We start from the raw sequence: 21881 nt of genomic DNA, 5'->3' as shown, positions 1-21881 counted from the left end.
TGTAAATACTTATGGCAAAACCACCATCTAGGACATCTACAGACTGAAGTCTAAATCACTGACAGAACATTTCTGATGGGTAATGATACTGAAATATACATTTCCAAATAATACTGTACAGCGAGATTCACATTAACCTCTCTGCACTGCTATGCACTGCATTCGTGAACCAACCATCTCCAGCACCTAGACATGACACCGGATCAAACCAACCATCTCCAGCACCTAGACATGACACCGGATCAATGTTCACATGGTCCGTTTATGCTCTGATACTTTCACTGAAACTTAATTGTTCCCTGGACAGAAATCAATTATGACATTTCTGCTTACCTGTACAGAACCTCCCAATCAGAAATAGTTATGGCTCATTGTGTGCCGTAACCTACTAGCCCAATTCACTTTATAAATTATGTATTGGCTTTTACAAAATTACCATGTTTATTCAATTTCATTGTGAAGCCAGTGATATTTAATCTTGGTGAATATGCTTACTAGCCTCTTTCATATTCTATTTATAATCAACTGAAGTGCTGTGCTCATTCAATCATTTTACAGACTGGTGATCAATATTCTGATTCAATGTAATTTTCATAATCATCAAAATTAGATTTTATACTTCAGTGTTGTAGAAATTTAAAGTACTTCATCACATCAATTTATTATACAGACAAACTATTCAAAACACCATCATAGTTATGATTTTTTAACAGTTCTATTGTGTGAATCTTACATATAGAATCAATAAATTCCAAATCATACTTAAACATGTATTTAAGATTCTATTTATCACAAAACTAATATTTATGAAATCAATATGATATTCTCAAATCCATTCAGTAAAGGCAAATTTCAACTTGATGGTAGGTTTCCCAATGCTGAGAAGACAGAGACATCATTTAATAATGACATTACTTTTTTATTTTAACTAATCTTATTAAGTTTTATTTACTACATGAACAGGATAAGCAAGTTATATGATAAACATACTACAAACAAGCAAAAAAAACTGTCATTTGAAGTGTTCATGCATCACACTCAAAGTAGAAACTGTCTGTGATAAAACTTCCTATGTCATTTTGGTTATTTTTTTTTTTCTTTTTAATTATTTTCATTTTCAAAGAAAAAAAATTACATTGACCACTAATGAAAGGTAATTTTAACAAACAAAAACATTTATAGACATATTTCTCAAAAGATATGTAAGTACAGATATCCAATTTTCTGATTCACATGTTAATCCTTCATTATTTTAGCATCTCTTCAAACACTTCCATCTTGATTTAAAATCTTCACTTTATTTCCAAAATGTAAATTTCAGGTTTTCAGATCTTTCACACTATAACGGAGGGGTTTAAACTTTCGCTGTAAGGGAGGGGGCTCACTTGAGTATAAATTGAGTACTAAACTTTTTTACAGCAATGGAGGGGGCTTACTTGAGGATAAATACAATACCAAACTTTCACACTAAGGGAGGGGGCTTACTTGAGGATAAATACAGTACTAAACTTTCACTGTAAGAGAGGGGGCTCACTTGAGGATAAATACAGTACTAAACTTTCACTGTAAGAGAGGGGGCTCACTTGAGGATAAATACAGTACTAAACTTTCACTGTAAGAGAGGGGGCTCACTTGAGGATAAATACAGTACTAAATTTTCACTGTAAGAGAGGGGGCTCACTTGAGGATAAATACAGTACTAAACTTTCACTGTAAGAGAGGGGGCTCACTTGAGGATAAATACAGTACTAAATTTTCACTGTAAGAGAGGGGGCTCACTTGAGGATAAATACAGTACCAAACTTTCACACTAAGGGAGGGGGCTTATTTGAGGATAAATACTACATGGTCATATTGGAATCGTCTAAAGGCACGCCCAAAAATGATTCCAACGAAAAGAAAGTCAGAACATCCAAGCAAATGTCTTTATATCAATCTTCAAATAAAGAAAAAATACTTACAGAAGGCGCACAGGACTGGTCTCACAAAATAACAGTCTACTAGTCGGTGTGGTACTTTAGGAACCTCTGAAAAATAGTAAGGAAACGATAAGTTAAGGACGTAATACGTTCATGCTGTAACAATGCATTTCTCTAGACCAACTTTAAAATCTGTGATAGTAAAATCTATATATAAATCTTCAGACAGAGTACCTGCCAACAGTTCCCTTTTACATGTTTAGGCCATATCATATTACTTTTCAGATATTATAAGTAATATAAAGTTATGGAAAAACAATTTTTTCCCCAAAATCAATTGTAATAATTATGTATTACAAAGTTGTATGATGACTACTATTATATTAAGTATTCCAAAAAAAATTCCCCTGATCAACCCATACTTTTTTAGTAATTAGAAATTAATGGAAAGTCTGTTGATTTGACAAAGAGATCTGTTTACATTCATTGTAAATATTTTTCACATTTCCTGATTTGGCTAAAATAGTGTCACATGATTCCCAGTAAAAAAACACATTGACAATGTCTTGCAAAAAAACCTGAGAGAAAAAAAAGCTGGTTGATTGGATATTTTCGGAAAAACAAATAGATTCAAATTACTTCCCCTTAATTGGCACTGTTTGATAATATTGAATATTTGGCAATCAATTGGAACACAGACAAGCAATGATTCTGAAACTAGGAATGTAATTAAACTAATATAGCCTTTTGATTTTGGTCAATACTGGGTTTTATTGACATTACACAAATATCAATCTGACATTTTTTTTTTTCACAGGTTGATAAATCTATGTAGTGACCTTATCAAAAGACTATAATTGTATAATGTTACATTGACATTCTGGTAGAGAAAATATGTTAATAAAAGGCAGGTATCTGCAAAATATCAATGTTTCTTGCAGAAAGAAAAAAACAAAATTCAACACAAAAAATCACTGACTCATTCCTGTTTTCATAAATACTATTTTATTGTTATAAATAAGCAAGTTTTTCAAGTGATTGGAATTGATTTCATTTTATACTGCACTAATTATAATACAAAGTTGTTGTTTTTTTTAATTCATAGTCAATTTTAGAGAACATTTCCTTTAATGAATTAATAACACCTCTTAAAGAATTTGCACAAAATAATAAAATTTGGTAACTGCCATGTTACTAAAACACAACACTAAGGAAATGGAAAACATTTTCTGAAAGTGAATAATTTCCTATGTAAGAGTGACAATTATTCATGAGAAGATTTACACTATTATGATAAAGACCCCCTAGAATCTAGGGCCTAGATTCATGGTCCTGGCCTGTGATGTGTAGTTACAATACAAACAATAGCTTCATCTGAAATACCTTCATTTTTAATCAAGAAATATTTTTCACATTTTCAACATTTCAGAAATTTTTTAGATTTTCAGTTTTGGCCATTTTTCACTTAGAAGGCTGTGATCCATTTATTGCCATATTACTCAGTGAAATTTTAATGAAACCTCATAGCTCTCACTAATTCTGCCCGATATTCAGGTGACACACATATATATATATATGACATAATTACCACATTTCAAGAGATAGCAGGTAGCTAAAAGCAGGTAGCTAAAATGCAACCAAGTACAAAACGCTGAAACTCGCACACGGAAAACCACTTAAACGTATGTGACGCATGCATGCACAGAGTATCTCACAGGAAATGCATGTGCCATAGCTATGCATGAAGAAATTACAAAATGTGTTATATATTTGTATGCATATGAACATTTTTAACCCAATGTAATCTGAAACAGTCAGCTGTTTCAAACCTTCTGCAAAGAAATTAAAAAAAAAACTGTAGGAATTATGACTCTATATTTTCCCCATCTGGGTGATATTGAAGATAAAATCATGGATTACTTACCCAGAGCGAACACCTATGATACATAGTTGTTGGGTTGGAGATATAATTCCTGCTAAGCTATTATACTGGTGGCTGGCTGAACCAACTCTACCTCTCCACTATAGTGTATGCACACACATGGCCCACTGTACATAAAGCCTGGCCCACTGACCCACTTACCCAGTTGTGTGTTCACACAGAGCTGCCTCACAACAGGACACCAGTACGGTAAAAATAGCAGAGGAGGGGGGCAAATATTTATTTTATACATGTATATATTATATCCTCACAATATGAAAATATAAATAGAGCACTATATTGAAGATACTATTCAATCCCTAACTACAGACTGGAGAAAGCTGATGGATAATACAGACTTTTATATAGATATACTGCCTAATACAATATTCAAATTTTAACAAACTCGTCAAATTGATCCAGATTTGTATGTGTATCTTTTGGTTTAAGTAAATTATGTCATACCTTCAAATAAAACATTTCAGTTCTGAATATAACATTCATTATAGGAAAGTAACAAAGCTTTACCCATACATTCTGTGGAGAGGAAATTGTCTGAATTTAAATATCAACTTCTATATGAAACCACAATGTGTGTGTTTAATTAAAAGTCTAGGCCTTATAACAGTTACTATTTAAAGAAAAAAATTCAAGTAATTGAACCCAAAGTAAATATTTGAAAAGGGTTGCTTTAAACTGTTTAAAAAACGTGTGTGTTTCCAAAAATAACCAAACTTTATTTGAAATCTTTGTCTGCCTATTATTCAAATAAAATTGATTGCATAATATGAAGTTGAAATTTGTCCAACGGACACTGTTGTCTGAAAATGTTCGCTAATCTATGTTTATATATAGAATATCACTCTTATCATATTATCAGTCGGAGTATCTAGTCTTACATATGTGTGTTCTTTAAATAACTTGTGATTCAACTGCTTATCAGTGAATATGTATTTGAACCTGATTTAAACCTTTAATGAAAACATTTCAAGTACAAGTGCTTTTCAAACTTCTTTATAACTATATATAAATCTTATATCTTATGTATCTACTGAAATGGATCTTATGTCAAGTAGTTTTGAAACAAAAAAAAGTTATACGAGTTACAGGTAATTACAACCCCGACGATAGAATCACTGCCACATTTCATGTTTTCAAGCCAGCTGGCTTTAAAAGCAGTAATAATTTAGTAGAAAATGACTCAATCCTATATGGATGAATATTTCATATTTCTTATCACAAATACAGCAGATTAAAATATAGATAGCCGATGTAATTCATGTTAATGGTTACATTTCACACACATCCATTAGATAAAAATAGAGTGTCTCTCTTCAAGCTCTGAGGTCCTGAGTCCCAGTCTGGTCAGTGTAATCTTACTCTACTTTTACATTTGGCACCCTACTTAAATACCCATGGAAGGTGGTATAGGTCTTGTATGTCTTTGGGGTCAAAGACTGTTGAAGGAGGGAGTAATGTAGCAGAACTGGACTGGCTAAATGCTGACGGATGCTGACGGCCAAGTAGCTCAACAGGTTATAGCATCTGTATAACCCCTAAATGTTCCTTCCCCTTCTACCTCCTAGAGCATGTCTTTAGATACCATGAAAAGAGGGACTCACAAAAATAAAGTTATTAACAGTATAAGTTACATCAGAAAATTCAACTAACCTTCAAAGAGCAAATTTTGAAGTACCAGTAATTTGAGTTGGTGTAAAAATTAATCTATTCTTACATTCTGTGAGTTTCTTTCCAAGTCATTCTAACCTTTTCATTCAATTGATAAGATCATGATTGCAACAACTATGGACAAAAAGAATGTAAACCAATTATAAACCAAAATAGGAGTCTGCCCTAGTAATCGACATTTTCATATGTAGGACATAAAATCTCGTTAGAATTTCTTCCACAGGTACAAAAGAAACTTGTGGGTCACCTGACAAAAACTGCTGCTCAAGTCCTTAATCGGAGGACGGCCTGACATATATTAGGTTACAAAAACCTTTTATATGTGTTAACTAGCTCTGCAAAGCCTGACAAGCTCAATGTCATGATATTAAAGCTATTTCATGTTATAAATATTCAGCAAAAAAAAAAAAAAGAAAGATTTTTTGTGTAATTTTCAGAGTCAAATTAACGAGTAATTATATGGTAAAATGTGCTACTCAATAAGTTCACTATGCCATCAATGATGAAGTACTTACACATCATCAATGAACTATATATTTATAATTTTACATCACAAACTATACATCATGTTATCAATGAATAATATTTTAATTCACTAGATCATTTAGACATTTTATATTTAAGTTCGTAAGGTCATCAATGTATTATATCTAAATACACTACAATGTCAATGAGCTAACACTGTTGGTTTATATTTGGGTGGATCCACCTGTCCTTTAAACTAGGTCACTAGGCCATCAGTAATCTACAGTAAGTTCATTAGGCCATCGATGGACAGTTAGTTATCTACTACAGTTGATTGTTATTGGGCTACATTTTACTCAAAACAATATTTTTCACAGACACATATTTCCAGCTTTCTCTCTCCATGCAATGTTTTCCCTTGAAAACTTAACGTTTTCAGTAATAAGATGGAAGACTTATTTCGAAATGAAGACAAAATCAATATCTGGAACACCCTGAGCCCTGCATATTTTAAAAATTCCTCTCCAGCTAAAGCATATTACCTAATAAAACCTTGATTTCTACAAAAGTCCAACATTAACTTTCAATATTTCATGTAACTTTGTGTTCTTATTTTTCAGTAATCTGTTTTTGCCGAGTATGAATCTGATGTCAAAACACTAACAGAGAATGATCACCATTAAACATGGACACAGACCTGTACCTTACAGATAACTTACTGAACTGGTCATTATAGACAGGTTTTACTGTGATCATAACTTACTATACTGGTCCTTATAGACAGGTTTTACTGTGATCATAACTTACTAGACTGGTCCTTATAGACAGGTGTTACTGTGATCATAACTTACTAGACTGGTCCTTATAGACAGGTTTTACTGTGATCATAAATTACTAGTCTGGTCCTTATATACAGGTTTTACTGTGATCATAACTCACTAGACTGGTCCTTATATACAGGTTTTACTGTGATCATAACTTACTGAACTGGTCCTTATAGACAGGTTTACTGTGATCATAACTTACTAGACTGGTCCTTATAGACAGGTTTTACTGTGATCATAACTTACTAGACTGATCGTTATAGACAGGTTTTACTGTGATCATAACTTACTAGACTGGTTGTTATAGACAGGTTTTACTGTGATCATAACTTACTAGACTGGTTGTTATAGACAGGTTTTACTGTGATCATAACTTACTAGACTAGTCCTTATAGACAGGTTTTACTGTGATCATAACTTACTAGACTGGTTGTTATAGACAGGTTTTACTATGATCATAACTTATTGGATTGGTCATTATAGAAAGGCTTTACTGTGATCATAACTTACTAGACTGGTTGCTATAGACAAGTTTGATCACAACTTGACTGGTCATTATAGACAGGTTTTACTGTGATCATAACTTACTAGACTGGTTGCTATAGACAAGTTTGATCACAACTTGACTGGTCATTATAGACAGGTTTTACTGTGATCATAATTTATTAGACTGGTTGCTATAGACAGGTTTGATCACAACTTACTAGACTGGTTGCTATATACAGGTTTTACTGAAGGCGTACATGGGAGACTAGTTTGATAATCTACAGGAGAGGATTTGCTTAAAGAAAATCTTAACTTGACATGAGTGGTAAACTTAACCTTCAATCTAAAGGAAGTAGAATTTGTCACCTATTCATATAACATACACCATTAACCTATATTAGGTAATTTGCAATTATACACTGTTCTGTGACATCACATCAGGTGATGTCACCTGTACATTGTCTCAGCTTTGTTCCAGGACAACTGTCTTCCACTGTAAATGTTATAGGGAAAATCAATCCTATATCTGGGTGTGTGGGGCACTGACCTCATTTTCCACTTTACCTGACCTACAGGTACAAACAAAGGCTGTATAATTTATGTATAACTGATGTAAATATAGCCTATCGGTCAAGCACGTCATATTATCAATGTCTGTGTCAGGATTGGGGTGACCCCTGTCAGTGATAAGAAGAAAATATTATGCCACTAACACAGATTTTTTGATACACTAGTTGTTAGTGCCCCCACTTAATTTCTGTGTTGAACAAGAATGTTTGAAGTTTGAATGGGAATGCATGTCATATATGTTGTCCTAAGTCCTATGATGGTGTCATGTGTTATGGTCCTATGATGGTGTCATGTGTTATAGTCCTATGATGGTGTTGTGTTATAGTCCTATGATGGTGTTGTGTTATAGTCCTATGATGGTGTTGTGTGTTATAGTCCTATGATGGTGTTGTGTGTTATAGTCCTATGATGGTGTTGTGTGTTATAGTCCTATGATGGTGTCATGTGTTATAGTCCTATGATGGTGTTGTGTTATAGTCCTATGATGGTGTTGTGTGTTATAGTCCTATGCTGGTGTTGTGTGTTATAGTCCTATGATGGTGTTGTGTGTTATAGTTATATGATGGTGTTGTGTGTCCATAAACCAAATATATGATTCTTTTGATCACATCAACCAAATATAAGATTCTATTTATCACATCAACCAAATATAAGATTCTATTTATCACATCAACCAAATATAACATTCTATTTATCACATCAACCAAATATATGATTCTATTTATCACATCAACCAAATATATGATTCTATTTATCACATCAACCAAATATAAGATTCTATTTATCACATCAACCAAATATAATATTCTATTTATCACATCAACCAAATATAACATTCTATTTATCACATCAACCAAATATATGATTCTATTTATCACATTGACCAAATATAAGATTCGATCTATTTATCATATTGACCAAATATAAGATTCTATTTATCACATTGACCAAATATAAGATTCTATTTATCACACTGACCAAATATAAGATTCTATTTATCACATTGACCAAATATAAGATTCTATTTATCACACTGACCAAATATATGATTCTATTTATCACACTGACCAAATATAAGATTTTATTTATCACATTGACCAAATATAAGATTCTATTTATCACATCAACCAAATATATGATTCTATTTATCACATCAACCAAATATAAGATTCTATTTATCACACTGACCAAATATATGATTCTATTTATCACACTGACCAAATATATGATTCTATTTATCACATCAACCAAATATACGATTCTATTGATCACATCAACCAAATATAAGATTCTATTTATCACATCAACCAAATATAAGATTCTATTTATCACTTTGACCAAATATAAGATTCTATTTATCACATTGACCAAATATGAGATTCTATTTATCACACTGACCAAATATAAGATTCTATTTATCACACTGACCAAATATAAGATTTTATTAATCACAAAATTCTCTGTTTCAATTAGCACAATAAACAACCACTTCAACTTGAAGAATACATTTTTTTTTATATTTAGGAAGGGTAACAATCTTTTTAATCAGCAATTGGTCATCAGGTCATCAATCAACTCTGACCAGGATGACAACTAATTATAATCACCAATTCTGTTGATATTTTTTTTTATCTTATTTACACACCAATACCTCACAGCCATTATTCACAGACCAATAAGTCAATATGAAATATCAAGAAGGAATGGCAAAACTTGCCCTAATTATTATGCAAGAAACAGTGACATTGGTTTTAAAAAATGTCAAAAATATTTCCTGAATACACATTGCTGAAAAACAATTATAACTTACATGAAGAGATCTTTATCTTTCATAATTTGACATGTTTCAAAATTCTGTCTGGAACAAAGAATTCCTAACAGGCTAGTGTGTCAGCTGGAATGATTAATATCCTTTATTGTTACTAGTACATATCAACCCTTTATCAGCTTCGAGATGGTAAATAATTCCTGCCAACTTACACCAACAATTAACATTCTCAATTTCCTTACATATATTAGTATCTATTGTTTCAGTTTAAAAAAGACTTCCTTTCAAAAAAAGTAAATCTGGAATGACTTTGACCAAAAATTTGATACATATTTACTTTGTTAAGATGACAACGCTTTGAACAATTTAAATTGTAGAGAACTTTAGTAATTTGACACAAATCGCATGTGCCAGAGAACTTGGAGCCACATATAGGAAACAAAGAGACATTATGAAAACCCTTTATTACCTATGTCACTCAATAAACAATGCTGTTTCTGCAATACACACTTAAATTGATTATGTAAAATTAATATACTGTGTGCACATTCCAGAGCTGCTTCGGTACAGTCCTGTCTCAATTAGGAGTGCATTCCAGTGCAGGCTTTATTTAAATGCATCCACGTGTGATTTTAGGAGTATTTAACATAGAGATTCTACCTTCCAGTGTCACTGGGTTCAAAAACGAACACAGATATCCATGATGTAACTATGTTCCTATTACAGCTCTTTAAGATTGCCTCTTGAAGAGGTAGAAAGCTTATATTGTCACTTTCGGTCAGTGTCAGTATTGGTTTCTCAAAGTTGACTGCTTACTAGGAACCTGCATTTTCAAACATTTTGGACTTGAACTATTTTTTGGCAAATCTTATATGTTAAGTTTTTGGTGCAAGTGTTTATGGGCATCAAAGCAGCCCTGGGTATCAATATTTGGTATCAAGGTTTCTATAGGGGTTAACTAAGTCCAGAAGTTGGAGTAAGTGGAGATTTTTTTTAAAACACTGTATTTTCAAACATTTTGTTATTTTATTTTTTATACCAAATCCAATGTGGCATTGATGCATCCTATTACAGTTGTAGTAGGGCAAAATGTTATAGGTATCAATACTGGTTGTGTTAGAGGAAAATCTCATACTTACCAACATGTAATCAAAACTTTATATATTTTACAACAATTTCAATGCAAAACCTAATATGACCTATGTCTATTTTAAATATTGCAATATTTTGTTTTTTTCTGTATTTTTGTTAAAACATCAGTATATAGATCCCAGTTTGTGAACTCATTCTCTAATGCTACCGATGACAGTACTCTTGACCCATTTTCTTATCTACCAACAATTTTATCATTTTCTATTTATGCAATGAATGACCTTGATATCTGACTTTTAAAGCTGAAAACATTTCCAAGCAAGAATTTTTAAATCAAAGTACTGGAAGTACTGTAAACGAACATTATTGTTTAATGCAAAATCAGTAATCTTCTTAGTTTTAAGTTGATAAATTTACTGATATCGGTTTAGGAATTAATTGCAAAAAATTTGAAATGTTTGCAGCTGTTCTGATGATTGTACACGTTTCTGTAAGGTCCTAATTGAAATTGGAAGTTTGTTGATCTATCTTGGATCGATGAAAATAAAATATGTCTTCTTTCTTTCGGGAAGGCATCATCAGTTATAATACAGCCAGGACTCTGTGACTTCTAATATGCACTAAATTTAGGCTAGTTCCATCGTTAGTTTGGCATACATAGTTGTATTTCAACTAAATATGATGAAACACACATAAAGAATTACTGAAAACCAAAACCAGAGCTGCTAATCAAGGCCCGAATTAGGAATGTATCCTATTGAAACTGTACTCAAGCATTTATGGTACATCAAAACAAAAAATCCTGACTCCTTTTGTTCAGGAATCATTTGATGTTAATAAATCTGTATATGAGAAGATAAACTTCTGTTATAATTACAGTATTGTAAACAATGTGATAAAGAATAACAACCAGATAAAGACTATCTTCATCGAATAATTCAGAAAACAGGAAAAGAAAACTTCAAGATTCATTTTCAACTTCAAACCTGATCACAAAGATTACAGTCCATTCGATGGGACGACACATTCCCTATTTATTGTACATGTCCTTTTCCAATGTTGATCATCCAATCATACTGAACCACACAATGTAGCAATGTAATTGCACAAATCACACCTTTATGTGGTGAGAACATTTTTGGGGGTGTTATAAGATTCCATAACTGTATGCAAATTGTGAAGCATTCCATATCTATAACTATATATATAACAGTACGTGTATATATTTACACATATCAAAATTGGAATGACACAGGAGATTTGCAAGTTTAAGTTCACCATCAGTCATGGGAGGTTTATGTAAAATGTTATATTTACCGGGGTAATTAGTAATTTTGAGAATATATTTATGAAGCTCTATTCTGTACATTCTACCAGTTCTTAGAGAATTGACACAATTTTATGTTCTCCAATGTCAAAATTAATCATATGTAAAATATTAGGGGTTTATTCGCCATTCTAGGCCTGATTGCCGTCATAGTAAAATTACCAAAATGGACTTGAAATCAATATTTATAAGAGAATGATCTATGACTTGAATATTTCATAAAAATAATGTAATACATCGTTTATTCACTTCATTCAGATCTTCAGACACCACATAATTTGTGAAGTCATATATAGAAATATATGAACCATTTTGTTATTATTTATAGTTCACACAAGTAAGCACTAGATGTAAGCAGTAAGTTTATGTACCGCTACCTACTGGCATGACTTTGAGTACAGTAAACTACACTCGCTTTGTGGATATTGACAGGATAACATATATTTACATACTAATTCAATTTTAGAATTGTAACTGAAATCTTGTAACAGCATGGCACAAATAGTCATCTGAACATGTGTTGTATATTGAAAAATTATTTAAGGTAAATTTTCAGTTTATCAATTCATTGATTACTCCGTGTTTGAAGTATGGTGTAGTGAGAATTTCAAGTCTTGATCATGACTTGATGAAAATTTTAAATTAACAAATTATTAAAATGAATTTGTTTGAAAAATAACACAAGTTCCACAGCAATATTATATAGAGAATCAATCACAATATATCAAAAGTCATAAAACTACAAATAACAATTAACAGCTGAATATCAAATTAAGTGAATATCACAAGTCTTTTTGCATTTGTTTTTAGATAATCCGGATTTCGGTTTTCCGGCCTTAAAAAAAACGAGAAGTATTTTAATTGCCGTTATAGTTGAATTACCAAAATGGACCTGAAATCAGTATTTTAAAAAAAAAGAATGATCTATGACTTGAATATTTCATAAAAATAATTTAATACATCGTTTATTCACTTCATTCAGATCTTCAGACACCGCATAATTTGTGAAGTCATATATAGAAATATATGAACCATTTTTGTTATTGATTTATAGTTCACACAAGTAAGCACGAGATGTAAGCAGTACGTATATGTACCGCTATCTACCGGCATGACTGAGTACAGTAGACTACACTCGCTTTGTGGATATTGACAGTATAACATATATTTACATACTAATTCAATCTTAGAATTATAACTGAAATCTTGTAACAGCATGGCACAAATAGTCATCTGAACATGTGTTGTATATTGAAAAATTATTTAGGTAAATATTTAATTAACTCATTTGCTTGACTTTTAGAATTGTAACTGAAATCTTGTAACAGCATGGCACAAATAGTCATCTGAACATGTGTTGTATATATATAATTGAAAAATTATTTAGGTAAATATTAACTCATTTGCTTGACTTCAATTTTCAATTTCATTGATTACTGTGTTTGAAGTATGGTGTAGCGAGAATTTAAAGTCTTGATCATGACTTGATGAACGTTCTAAATTAACAAATTATCAAAATGAATTTGTTTGAAAAATAGCACAAGTTCCACAGCAATATTATATAGAGAATCGATCACACTATTTCAGAAGTTATAAAACTACAAATAATAATTAATGGCTGAATGTCAAATTAAGTGAATATCACAAGTCTTTTTGCATTTGTTTTTAGATAATCCGGATTTCCGTTTTCCGTCTTTGAAAAAAAATTACGTAGGCGTATTGCATAGTAAACGTAGCCATGTGTACAGTGTACATATGTAACAGCTGATTTCAATCAGATTGACTTAACATGAACTTAACACCGTCTCAGTAGTTCGTCACAATCGAAAATTTGATCGTGAATTCGGTATTTTGCAAATTCTTTCAAAATACTTCCAGGTAAAGGAAAAAAATGCATATGGTCTCTATACACACACCAAAGATTAATAGATCCTATATTGAGTCATTCTCTCTTAAAAATATCGATTTGGGTCCACTATCGGCCATTTCGGTAATTCAACTCTAACGACAATCGGGCCCTGATTCGCAAATGAAAAATTAATTTAAAATTCGTAAACCTCTAATATTTTACATATGATACAATTAGGCATTGAAAAACATATATGTGGGTCAATTCTCTGAAAATAATGCCAATTTATATTATAATTAAGCCCCATTTTTCTTCGTTTCGGTATTTCCAAGTCTGCTTCACCTGTTGTCCGTTTCAGTAAATATTCTCGACTTTGCCGAAATAAAAACAAGCTATATAATTGTTCATTTTAAACATGACAACTGCCGACCACACGTATCTAAAAGTGTTATTGTTGATATCATCTGAATATTGCCGTAGTTATCTGTCACTTCGATTGTAAACCCATTGCCAAAGTCATGGAAGAATCGACCAATCAAATTGGTTTAACGTTTGATTTCCGTAATCTTGCAGTTACCTCCCTTACAACAGTAAATACGTTCTAAGTATCGCCTACAACAACCAATCCCGTGCACATGGCAACAAGATATTATCATTTGCATTTGATTTATTGGTCGTTTTCGTCAAAGGAAAATGGAATATGGAAATCGATGACAATGTTAACACTATGACCAGTCACCCTGACCACAAATGCCACCTAGTATCTACCTTTCTAGCAAACATGTACTGTACAGTAACCTATATAGTATGATACAATGTATCGTCTCGTATGCCGTTATTGATATATTTCTTTCTCTAAATTATAAAAATACTCATCTAGTTGATAATGATGTAACATTCTAGAATATATATAATACACATTTAAGTAAATCGCGGACATATTTGCAGACCGATGCCAGCCGTTTTGGAATGAACACGGAAGAGCAAAACTTTCTAAACATCCCGAGACGAATGCGCCTGTGCAATATTTGTTTACATAAATATAGGCCCTATTGACCTGGAGTTATTCGCAAAGTTCAGGTTCATTTAGTCTTCACATTTCGCTAGCGTTATGCATTTCTCAATCGTATGCATCTTGAAAACATCTACTGAATACATTTCAACATTTTCGGTAAAACTACTACATAAAACGAGGATGTTTTTGCAAGTAAATTATTTGAAGCGTAAGGCAATGGGGGCAGCCATATTTCATTGAAATAGACAGTAGATGGCGTATTGGTGAATGTGGCTACCAAATATGGTCATATTTCTCAGTCCAGTTCTTGATGGCAATAACCGAACATTAATGTTCGTTTAAAAATCTGGAAAAAATGTTGAAAAAGGAATTAAAGCTACTTCAAAGACCAAAAAAAACAAATTATGTTTTGGTTCATCTCCTCAATCACACACAGGTAGAGTGATAAAATCTATACAACAAGCTGAGATCTTTAGATAAAATTATACATATATAATTAACATGATACAAAATTAACCTATTTTCTCTTAAAGCTCTTGAGGATTTCCATCATGATCTCAGACATTAAACATGCATCGTTATAGTCCCTGTGGTAATTGTTACGGATAAAACAGAAGACAAGGTTCATCTCTCGATAAAACTAATCAACATTTAAAATTGAAAAGTTAAGGTTTTCTTTTGTCATATCAATGATTCCAAACACCATCACAGCATAAATATATAAAACACAATGAATTAAATCTAGATGTCCCATCAGCGCAAATCATTCAAATTTCATAGATTCCTGTTTATTCATTAAGTCTGTAGTCTTGCCCACATGCGAAACCCTCATCAACCCTTCTAAGCATTAAGCCATAAATATCAGTCAGGGTTTATTGCGATATACTGTTGTGTTCACTGAGGCCTATTCATGTAGGTTCTGTTTTTGCACCATAAAAATGGAGTCTTATTGCCTTCATAGCACTATAGTTGCATTCAAATGTATAAAAGGTCTATGGACCAATTCAATGGTTTAAATAAATATTTCCCATTGAATATAAATTAAGCTGTACCAGTTATAAACTCACAAATATTAAGACCTGCTACCAGAAAGTTTGGCGAGACATATTACCGGACTAGGTATTTCAGATAGATACTGACTGGTTTGGGTGTATAGAATTGTACTTCCATAGAGATGAAAGAGACTCACATTTTTTTAAATCTTGAACAAGCTAGGTGGAGATAATCAAGCATTCTTTATAAAAACCTTGGAGCGGACAGCCATCCTAATACAAGCAGTAAGTAAATCACAACTGAATCTCAATGTATTGACATTTACATGGCAATGACACAATTACATAACTCTAGAAAGAGTTGTCATTCAATGTGCAATTACATTAATTAATTCTCATTATAACGTCATAATTTCAACCATGGGAATGGTGAAAAGTTCAGAACAGCTGTTTCATGTAAAGGCTCATTCAGTTGGTAAATGAATAACTTATTTATTTTGAATGGAATCTCACCAAGCAGCAAAAACTGTAGGAAGGTAAATATAAGCATTGAACCGACTGGTTTTTGCATATTCATAGTCATTTTAAATGACAGAGCTAATGCAAACGTATCTTGCACTTGTGATTAAAATATTTACCATGTAAAGACATTGCTGATAAAAACTTATTAAAAAGGTGGCCATTATATGTACTGAGGTGAATATGAACTCTCCGTACCGTAACAAATTGCGTCAGTAAAATATTTCTAAAATGGCAACCACAAACTATGGAAAACATTAGGCCACATTTTGTCAAAGTGACAACCATTATGACTATGAATGTCAACTGAAACTCAAACAAACAAATGTATGATTACTGTAGAAAGTTAGGGGGCACTGACGTCCCGATATCAATCATGTGTAGGATTAAATTATAGACTATATTACATGTGTCAAAGTTCAATTTATTGTGCAGCCAAGGAATGATTATCTGTGATAATTGATATCCCCCAAATTATCCTCAGTCCTATTTTTCTGGCCCTCTGAAGAGCTAGCCCATCATATGTCCACAATATGAATTTGTAAAACAGATGGACAATGGAGAGAACGTGAAAACAATAGATCATTTGAGCCATATTGTTTCTGGTCCTGCACCAGCTGTCTGAGATAGTCTTTTATCTGGCAGGTTTCCCACTCACAACTCACCACTGCACTCCCTGACCCTCAAAGTTGGTCCGACACGATGATAGGAGAACAAGAGAAAATAAATCTTAGGCCTGCATGTGACCCAGAACTGACCACCATACATATGACTAGGCCAGCTAGCCCCTGACAAAAAATCAGATATAATTTCATGGTTAGTTAGAGCTGGCGGGGCAGAGTACTGACTGACCACCAAAGTGAACTGATATATATACATGGCTGAAATGCCTAGCATCCCAGTTTCTGGGGCCTCCACAGATACATCACAGGTATAGGTTAACTTGGCTTTACTTTATATGACCATGCATCAGTTTTGACACAAGATGGTCAGGGCCTTTGAAGTCAGAAACATTCAATGTCTATAAAGCCATGATCTACTGCCTAAGTACCCAGCTTACCATCAATAGCTGTACTAAATAAACCCACCACTAATTATCTTATAAAAAATCCAGGGTTCAAATTAGGATTGCCCCACTTCAATTCTGGATTTCCACACATCTAGCCCCTAACATTACTAATGAGTCTTAGAAGGGTAATTTATTATTCAGCTTGTATCAATTATCACATTGATATCATTGACAGGTGCCCCTCACTGGTGTGTCTTTTGTACCATTTATAGGAATTATTGGCTAGCTAATAGATGATAGATAAGTGTGATTTCTCCCTATTGTGGTTTGTAGAAACTAGAGGAAGTGAGATAATAGGGATTGAAATGGGTCAGAAGTGTGAGGGTAGGGGAGGCAGCTACAGTTATTCACCATGTCTACGAATAACAAAGAAATCTACATTAAATTCCACAGGAAAAACTGTTATTCCAACTTCTCCTTTCTCCAAAAATTGTCTTTGTTTTGCTGTATTACAGTCTCCATCATTTAGCATGAAAAGAGCTCAAACAAGAGCTCCGCAAGCGGGAGCATTATACGCGGTCACTGGAAAAGCTACCACAGGAAAATGTAGCATTGCTGACAGGCGTATAAAAACCCCTAATGTTGTAGTGAAAAAAATCTTACAGGATTTGAATAAGAAATAAAAAATGTCTTGTGCATTTTCTACACAATACCCATATTTGGGTATAACTCTGCTAAAAATAATTGCAAAATTCCATAACAAGCTAGAGAGCGCTAACAAGGAAAAGTCAACGGACGGATGTACAGATGGACATACGGACAACACAGGGTATACCATAAAACCTCAGCATTTTCCAGACTGATCATACAGCAAACCATCTCACAAAATGTAAATTGTTTAAAGTAATTGATCTTGTATGTGATGCTAATGACTTAATATTGAATATCTTAACATGGAATATTTTAACACAGTAAATAAAACTTCATCACAGATTTCAAACCCTTTGTAAATTCAGAAATTCACAATCTGCATACCCTATTTGACAGCAAGTAGGTCCTCTCTGTGTAAAAATGGTATCTGTACAACCTCTCATAAATTATAATGAATTGTGAAAACCTGTATTATCTGACCAATTTGAGCACTCCTGCTGTTGATTAAGACAGGTACCTGTCTGTATATATCGGTCAGCCTTCGCTGACCTTCGTGTTGGGTCTCTATAAATAAATACACCATAAATATCTATGTCGGAGAAACCCTAGATAAAATTATCTTTTGTCTATACTGTCCGATGACAGACAGTGTCACCTGATTTTGGAAGTCTAACCCAACATTAACCATTATTAGGACCTAGTGCTCAAATTGGCTGGAATCATCTGATCTTTCATACTTTTGATACAAATTAAAGCATTCAAAATTCTTTCGTTGGAAACTAAAATAATTGAAATGTCATTGCACAATGCTTATATCTATAACTTTCAAAATTTGATTTCAAAATCAATTCCAAGGAAATGTAGGTCACATTTAAGAGGTCTCAATTGAATTAATTTCAATTTCTTATTGTCAAGAGAAGTTTTAAATGTTTTGATTTTAATAAAAAAGGAAAGTTTGGTGACTAAATTGATAATGAGGAATTTCAAATGTATATTAAACACAAACACCAGCTATAGGAAATTTAGAACAAATTCCAAAACTTATACAATGAAATTTAAGTGTTAAATTAATATCAAAATTGAAAACATGGTAAGATTAGAGAAAAACAAAATGTATCAATGACTCAAACGTCATTAACTTTAAGCCCAAAATCCGAGTAGAATTCATGTTATAAATAATCTCAAAGCATTATGATAACATCACTACCATAGACCTCTCATGGTTGTACCCAGTATATAGAAAACAAGTGATGCATACTTATGGAGGAGCTAGAAACATTTCAAAAACTATAAATTCTGAGGTGAGATACCAGGGAAACAGCTCATTATAAACCGACTATATGGCATTTTAATTTGACAACCATTTAAAACTCCTTTTTACTCTATATTTTTTGGAATGGCTGACAGCAGATTTGACTATTGCAGGTCAGCGACACCGTATAACTTCAGGTTTTACTTTTGTAAAAACATTTTATTATGTAATGACAACTTGTCAGCAAATTCGGAATCTTAACCTTTGAATCTCAATAATAAAGATTTCAAAAATCCAGTTGTGTCCGAAATTCCACCCAAATACATGTTGTAATGACATAATGTCTTCTGATGGTGAAGCTGGGTCGCTATGACGAGGATGGAAAAGAAAAAAAAGCTGATTGCAAATTCATAGTACAGATATACTTACATTGGTGATATTACGATTAGAATAAAACAAGGAAATTACCACGTTGAAGGCATTTCAAATATGTTTTGGTACAGAGCAATTTCTGTTTAAAAAGAAGACTTTCAACAAACTTCAGGTCATCATTAGAGATTTTTTAATTTTTTTGAGATTTTTCAACTGCAAGGTCTTTGCTTTGTTAACAAAGGACATTGAAATGTAATTAGCTCTGTAGAAACCCGAGTGATTCATCACTGCAGCAGTGGGTAAATGGCGAGCTCAGTCAGCCATTGAGAGCATGATGACATGCTTCACATGGACTAGGCAGACAGCAGGCACAGAAATGCTGAGGCAGAAAGGGAAAACTTTGAAACTGAAATAATTATAAAAAGTCTAAAATTTCACAGAAAATCACAGCACAATATATCAAAAAAAATATTTGAATTTCAGCAGTAACAAAAGAAAATGCAGCATTGCATTTTTTTTTTTTTTCATTTTGTCAGTTTGTTAAATCCCTTTGGAAACCCTCTCCCTCATAAGGACATGTTTAAGCTTGACTCAGTGACCGAGGTCAACCCATCTAGTGCTACTATTGATCACACGACCTTCACTGGACTTTGTGTGCCATGGTAACACAACCTAGCTGTCGCTCTGGTCATTTTAGGTAATTTCTACAGAACCACTTATTAAAATTCCATGTTCAAAGGCTTCTTGTTTTGTGAGAAATCGATCCATGAATGCCGAGGTCACTTGATATGAGGCTGACCTACAGATGACCAGGATTGACAAAGGCAACTAACGCCAGTTAGCATATACAAAAAATAAAATACGCTCATTCATGACCCAATATTGACCGAACCAAAGATTTTTTTTGCTTGACAGGCATTGTTCCTTTGTTGGGAATGTTCAATAAGAGCTCTGGTTAGCTATTGTAATGTACAGACTACATTCAGGAGATATAACATGACCTGAAGTTGACTCCGACTACTTGTCCATAATTTATAAAATGTCTACCTACAATGTCCGTACAATGTATCTGTCCTTTCTTCTCAACAATCCAATTTTTTATAGCTTTTTATGGCAATTGGAAGCCGCTTTGTGGAGGACAAATATGAGATTTAATGTTACTTATTGCCATTTAATTCTAATCAATATTTTCTGTATATCAATAAGTTTGGGCGTGTGTCGAGTAACATCTATGAGGTGACCTCCCAATGACCCTGTACTTATAATTACTGATGGCCATGAAAATATATCATTACAACTTAACTATTTGCACAAAAAAATCTCGTTCAGACATGTTTATCCTGACTTCCAATCACTTGGTCAAAACATTCATGCTTTTTATTCATGAATTAGAAGATTTTTTTTCATACCCCTCAGGCTCTGTGAAGAACTAAAAGAGGAAATATGCATAGATTTTGCATAATATCTCTATTGCTCAAAAATGTCATTGAAAAATTTAGATGTCGCTCAAAAATAAATAGCTTTAAGTGAAAGAAAAAAAATGAGCTGATGAATATATTTATTACTCAATATGTAAGTTTTTTTTTTTTAGAAATGTTTTGATTTGTCAGAAAGATAAGTGAATAAACTAAAGGTAAAGTTGATGCTGGCTGGACTCCAGACGTCTACGTAACCATGCTAGTCAGGTGATCAAATTAAACTGTGCATCATAAACGACATCAGGTATCATTTAAATATTATCCTATTCTCTTCAGCTTTAAATTCATTTCTGAATAATTCTTTACTCTCAAAGTCTGTTAAGATAAAAGCCAGGATCATGTAACAAAAAGACATTTCAATTCTGATGAATAAATTGTCATATCTTGAAAACTATAGAATTTAAAGTACTAAAAGTGTTGTCAAGGGTGAAATTTGTTTTAGACCATTCTCTTTTAGGATGCAAATTTTTGTTTTTATAGCTTTACAAATGACCTCAGAAATTCCTTTAACAAGTAGGTCCCTGAGGGACCTTGGTGCCCGCCATTCAATGATGTATAGTTCTATGTAAGTCTGATCTTTTCTCTACCTTTCTTCTCTTTTTCATCTGAATAATCATCTGTTATATTAATATAACCTCCAAAATGGAGGACTACTTCTTCACATTGACAGAACAGTTGGTGGG

At 32.7% G+C, this 21881-nt stretch overlaps 1 long non-coding RNA gene across 1 annotated transcript in view; it reads right to left on the bottom strand.

Annotated features, from left to right (window-relative positions):
• LOC117325411 overlaps positions 1–4147 on the bottom strand; it is a 32219-nt gene extending 28072 nt beyond the window's left edge. Inside the window, exons 1-2 of the long non-coding RNA XR_004532250.1 lie at positions 3844–4147; positions 1962–2027 (exon numbers count right to left, since the gene is read on the bottom strand). This is a non-coding gene — a long non-coding RNA (uncharacterized LOC117325411). The remainder of the gene's footprint in view (positions 1–1961; positions 2028–3843) is intronic.
• Positions 4148–21881: the final 17734 nt, after the last annotated feature.

Source organism: Pecten maximus, chromosome 4 (assembly GCF_902652985.1).
Source record: "Pecten maximus chromosome 4, xPecMax1.1, whole genome shotgun sequence".
NCBI classification, from domain to species: Eukaryota; Metazoa; Mollusca; class Bivalvia; order Pectinida; family Pectinidae; genus Pecten; species Pecten maximus.
This window is presented reverse-complemented; position numbering and strand designations above follow the sequence as displayed.